At 41.2% G+C, this 6,000-nt stretch overlaps 1 protein-coding gene across 1 annotated transcript in view; it reads right to left on the bottom strand.

Moving 5' to 3' along the window:
• spock1 (SPARC (osteonectin), cwcv and kazal like domains proteoglycan 1) overlaps window positions 1-180 on the bottom strand; it is an 83,927-nt gene extending 83,747 nt beyond the window's left edge. Inside the window, exon 1 of the mRNA XM_034543549.1 lies at window positions 90-180. The gene's annotated coding sequence lies outside the window, so the exon portion shown is untranslated. The remainder of the gene's footprint in view (window positions 1-89) is intronic.
• Between the last annotated feature and the right edge of the window lie 5,820 nt (window positions 181-6,000).

Genomic DNA, 6,000 nt, shown 5'->3' on the forward strand with positions numbered 1-6,000 from the left:
ACTACTACTACTACTCACTTTCATTTACAGTTTTATATTTCTTTGATCAAATTTTTTTTTTTAAATTTAAAAAAACGTGGAGCCAGCACCTGGAATAGTTCGTTGATGTCCAATGTGTCGATCCCCGGGGGAAAATAAGTCCACGGCCCCGGGCACTCCGGTGGAACCCGACTGCTACGATTGACGGCAAAAAGGGAGCTGCTAGGACGAGCGTACGGGGAGCTTTCCCCTCCTCCTCAGTCACTAGACACCGCCTCTTTCTCTCTCTCTCTCTCTCTCTCTCTTCCTCCCTCTCTCTCTCTCCAAAACGCACTCACCGTGTCATTGATTTTCAGCGGGGGGATTTTTTTGTGTGTTCACAACAGAGCGCGAGCAGGATTTAGGAGCCGTGTCGCAGCGCTGTTCCGATGTGCACGAACACACATTTCATTTTAGTCACGCGCCTCTGTTGTGGAATTCAAGCTCGTGTCCACTATGGTGAATACAATTAAGATGCATAAAGCCTGAAATCGGCGCTTGAAAAATGTCTCCAGTGTTCTGTTCCCACAGCGGATGAGTGGATGAGCTGTGGAGCTCCACGGACAGAGGCAGGCCACGCGAACCGCTCTTTTTTGAAAATGAAAACACAATTCATAAATGGGCCATATAACTAGGGCGGAATATTACGTTATATGTTTAAATATTTAATCTGCAACTCGCTGCTGAATATCTCTCTGGCTTTTCTTCGCGTCGGTAACACTCTTGTTTCTCTTGTTCTGCCTCTCTTTGTACAGTGTGTCTGGGTGTTCGCCAATAAATCGGTGTGTGTGTGTGTGTGTGCAATAAATCGGTGTGTGTGTGTCTGTGTGCATGGTGAGCAATACTCGCATCACTCACCTTCATGTGTGGTTCAGTTACAGGATGTTTTATTGACTAGTTTGGCACAGTGAAACCAGCTCGGTACAGCTCAGTATCTCCCTCCGTTTCCATACATAGCTATTCTGGCTGACATCACAATTTTGTAATGCTTGCACTTTTGGAAAGTATTACCAGTATTAATCTAGTCGGGCACAGTAGTCAAAAGAAACACTGTCGTTTTTTTTGCAATTCTGTATTCATCTGGTTGCAAATGTCACTGCGCTTGCGAGAAAGGCAATACTGTGTTATATTTATATAACTACATGGTGGCATGCCATTTTAATGAGTCTGGATTGTTTTGTCATCTAAGTTTCAGTGCTGTTTGAGCACGTTCTTTCCTCCAGGAAAACTAAACCTTAGGTTATAGGCCGACAGCAATTTCTCTTTTTATTTCGTGCTCTTGGTCCAGAAGCAGAGCTCATTAAAAATGAAACATGTTAAACACAAAGAAGTGTATGCAGCATTTTGCAATTTAGTATGCTGCAGTGTAACCACGTGAAGTCTTTCCTATTACCTCCTAAATCTTTATTCATAAAATACTGTTGTTTAATATGTGTCCACATTACGTACATATTTAATCATTAAGTGGGTGGAGACATGAACAGGCCTGGCAGGTGTGTTGGTGTCTGATGGGCTCTTCACAATACAGAAAGTATTGTTCAATCAGGCTTCTGAGTTTTAATGAAGCAGTTAAACACTGTATTGGAAGGAACTGTTCATGGTGCTTTCAAACCCATTGCTTGGTATGATTATAGTTTGGTGTACAAAAACAGTAATGCACATATTATGAAGTTATTATTTAATAGTTATGTGTCATTTAGAGTAGCAGCTGATTCAGAGTTAGTTGGTCCGATGGCCTGTTGTTATTGCCAGACATCTGTACTGTTTAAAAAACAGCCAATGTCTTGGAAATCTAAAGCTGTGACATCAAAATATTACAGCTAATGGATAGAACTGAAGGTCTACATAATACAAGCTAATAATGATACTTCCCTCTTTAAAAACATGTCTCTAGCTGTGCCATCTTCCACTGTGAAGTACGAAGTAATTGGTGAAATTGGAAAGTCCAATAAGCAGCTTATGAGCCAGATGAATATGAGACACTTCATTTTGACATTTAGAGGCTCTTACAAGACATACAGAGTATATGTTAATAGTCATGTTGCCTGTGTTAAATGGGTACCTTGACATTTATAGTAAATCTGGGTAAAGTTAAACTACTTGGAAATGAGGTGGAGTATTTGTCCTTCAGCTACCACCCAGTGGCTTATTTACAATTCTTCTTTCTCATTCTAGCCTTTTTATCTAACACATGAAATGCAATGCATGGCATGTGATGTTCATTGTAAATATATATATAGAGAAAAAAGAGAAAAAGTTAGTTACCTGACATGATGCAAGACACAGTAACATTATGTTGCACAGTGTCTGTTGACAACGTGTACAACGTAATAGGCATCATAGTCATATTGGTGGATGTGTACAGTGAGCATCAGAGATATAGGTGTTTGCTCTTTTCCTTTCAGATTTTTCTAACATTAGGAAAAATGCCTCAATATCAGATGTAACCTCGGGATGTGTTACGGTTTGTCTCTGACCCCAAGCGCACGACAACAGGAAGGTTCTAGTCTTAGCCGAACACACGGCGTAGTTTATTTAAGCACAAACGAAACACAAAAAACTCCTCTTGTTCAAGGGAAGGGAAAAAAGGTAATCCACTTGATGGTCGAACAGAAAATAATCTATACAAAAAAATCCAAGAAAATACTCAGCAAAGACAGGAGGGAAAACAGCAAAGACCCGCGGAGGGAAAGTCCACATACATCATGGCACGAACTCGACACGTCAGCACAGACAGTCCTGATCTTTATTCCACGTAGACAACGAGCTGACGAGCTGCAGCTGTGGGACGAGCTGAGTGGCTTCAGGTGTGAGTTGGAGCTCACCTGGCTTGTCCCCGCCTCCAAGCCCGTAGCTCCCTGGCAGCGCTCTGAGGTACCGGGTGTCACTGTGTGAACGGGCTGAGGAGGGAGTCCGGCTGGCTGAGTCCTGACAGGATGTTTGTAATGCTTTTGAATAGAAAACCAGATGTCATTTCAGTTCATGCATCGTTTTAACCATTGTGCAATATCATTGTGTTGTTAACTCTTAGTCACAGACTTACCACTCTGAGTTTAAAAGCTCCAATCCAGGCCCACTTCAGTCAGATATTCAGGGGGAAAGGAAAAAGGAGTGTGTGTGTGTGTGTGTGTGTGTGTGTGTGTGTGTGTGTGTGTGTGTGTGTGTGTGTGTGTGTGTGTGTGTGTGTGTGTGTGAAGCAAGATGAGGACGTTTGTGCATGATGTTTGAAAGTGAGCAGTGGGGTGTGATAGACTGTTTCTTAATGAGCTATGTGTCTGTAACTTAACGTGTGCATGAGAACTTCAGTTCCACTTGAGCCACTCCAGAGAAAAGCTCTGTCAGTCTGCCTGAGAAATGGAACATGATCATAATGCCTATCAGCCTCTGAGATGATATCTGCCTGGGCAAGGTGCAAAATGTTTCAAAATGTAGCATTTACATCACACAACATTGCACATTTCTGCTGGGTGCTCTTCAGGGCATTCATAAATCCAATCACACATCTGATGTTCCACATAGGATGAAAATAGGAAAACACATAGAGCATGAAACCCACCAGCAAATAGGATAAAGAGCGTAAATGTCTCAGCATCCCGATGGATGTTTTTATACACCGGGTACGTATCCTAATCAGTTACTCATCAAGGGTTTCAGTGACAGTAAACAGAATATGTTGTTGACTTTCCCAACCTAAAAACAGAACTAATCTAGCATACAAATAATAATGGGATGAAATTCAGCATGTAAACACATCTGACTCTTTTAGAAACAACCCGCCAATCGGCTTTGATGTTTTCCTCAGTTATCCGGGCACTACAGCACTTATATGTCATCTTTTTTCAAAGCAAAGAGATGGGTCCCTTTTTTGTCTTTTCCCTTGATTACTTTATGAAAAGCTGGTTTGGAAAAAGTCCTAAATGATCACAGCATTTCTTTGTTGAGCTGAAAACCAAGCTTCAGCCTTAAAAATGAGAACGGACAACATAAAGAAAAAAGTGAAAACTATATGCATAATGGCCCTGAATAAATTGATTACATTGGGGTGCATGGTTTAACAATCATGTTAGGACAATTTTTACATGAAAAAGAATATTGTTAAAGTGACACAATGACATTTAAATTCTAGATGACTAAGCTTCGTTAGCCTCCAACTACAGGAGGTCTTCATTTAGAGCACTTGAACTGTATTGTCCAGGCAACTGTGGAGGAAGGCCTGTGTTAAATCTATATCTGCTATAAAGCTATATCTGGCATGCTGGTCACATGAACATGTAGAAGCACTGCCATTTTTTTTAAACATCTGTTAAAGAATATACAAATCAGCATTGTGCAGCAGGGCTGTGTGTTCAGTCAAACGCTGCAGGCAGAGGAACTGTCCGCGGTGCTGAAAGTAGCCACTCACCACATTGCAACAGAAAAACAACCACATTCAAAATTCCTCCAACCTCTACCTCAGGAAAACTTTGTACATTTTGGTTACATGAACACAATATAAATTGTTAATCAGTGAGTGGGCTTTAGAGGTGCTGGTACAGTAGGTGGATATCTTCTCACCTCTGCACAGAGCCAAACTAGCTCTTTTCCTCTTTTTTCAGTCTTTGTGTTAAGTTAAGCAAAAGCTAACTGGCTGCAAGAGGCGTTTACTATCCAAACAAAATGTCAAACTATTCCTTCATGATACCCACATTAGGATTGTGCTGCATGGCCTGTGCAGGTTCATGGAGGACTGCAGGCAGAGGAATGCTTTCCATGGAGCTGCAGGTCCTAAAATCAGAGAGTGATTGATTATCTGACTGATTTGTATCTTAAAAGTAGGTGAAAGAACATTAATGCCTTTCAGTACACAAATTAAAAAATTCTCCAGAATACAAATTTGAATACTCTCAATGCAACAAGACTATCTGAAGATACGTTTGCTTTATATTTCTAACCACAGATCGTTTAGTAAACAATATAATCATCCAGAAAATAACAAAACAACCCTAAAATATTGTACACCTCTGGAGGATCCACGTATCATATCATGAACATAAATCTCCAATGGGGACTTAATACAGAATATGGGCTCCGTAGAAACACCTGGCCCAACATACTGAACATACAACTATTGTCAATAAAAACAAGACATACAGATACACAGAGAGAAAAGCAAAAGAGACAGGAGAGTCGGTATGGGTAAAAGTTTGCCTAATTGTCCAACAGTATGAATTCATTGATTCCTATTTCAAGACAGACAAGACACAAACAGTGAGGCAGACAGTGAGGTTACAGCCAAGGACAAGAAAGTGAATAGTGAATATAGGTAAAGATTTCAAAAAATTAGTTGTTCAATGGTGTAGACCAGAAAGGCAGAAAATAATCAGGGGCTCTAACACCAATCTGCTCTGCAGCTCATGTTGTGTTCAGGGTCTAAATATATTCTAGAAGAGCAGCGGACACAGAAGAGGAGAAAACAGTTTAGTGTTGTGAAACTAGCAATGATACCGAGAGGTTATCTTCTCAGAGCAGCCCACTGTTCAAAAGGACACAACAGAGAAAGAGATGCGCTGCAATGCAGCACATCACCAACAACTGCTGGGCCGGCCTCCAGGGGAGCAGTGAAGAGGGAACATGACAGTTCACCAAGGTTTCCTGACCAGACAGTTAGGAGAGCCATTCTCAGGAGGAGTTTCTCACCAGAGGAACAACATTACCCCAGGGAGGGATGTTTGACACCATGTCAGGACTATTATCTTCAATGAGGCAGAGCAGCCCCCTCTTCACCTTGTTCATAATGAACAACGTTGAGAGCTGATTCCTCCCATTAGGAATTTTATTTCTGTTACTTATTTTATACAAACAGCAGTCTTCTCGGTGGAACCCTCGCCCTATCTGCCACCCCAACAGACTCATTTGAAACTCATTTGTGATATGTCAAAGCCAAATGTAATCCCTCAAAAGGTAGTTAATATTGCAGTAGGGGAATCTGATCTTTAGGAGAAA

Source organism: Cyclopterus lumpus, chromosome 10 (genome assembly GCF_009769545.1).
Source record: "Cyclopterus lumpus isolate fCycLum1 chromosome 10, fCycLum1.pri, whole genome shotgun sequence".
NCBI classification, from domain to species: domain Eukaryota; kingdom Metazoa; phylum Chordata; class Actinopteri; order Perciformes; family Cyclopteridae; genus Cyclopterus; species Cyclopterus lumpus.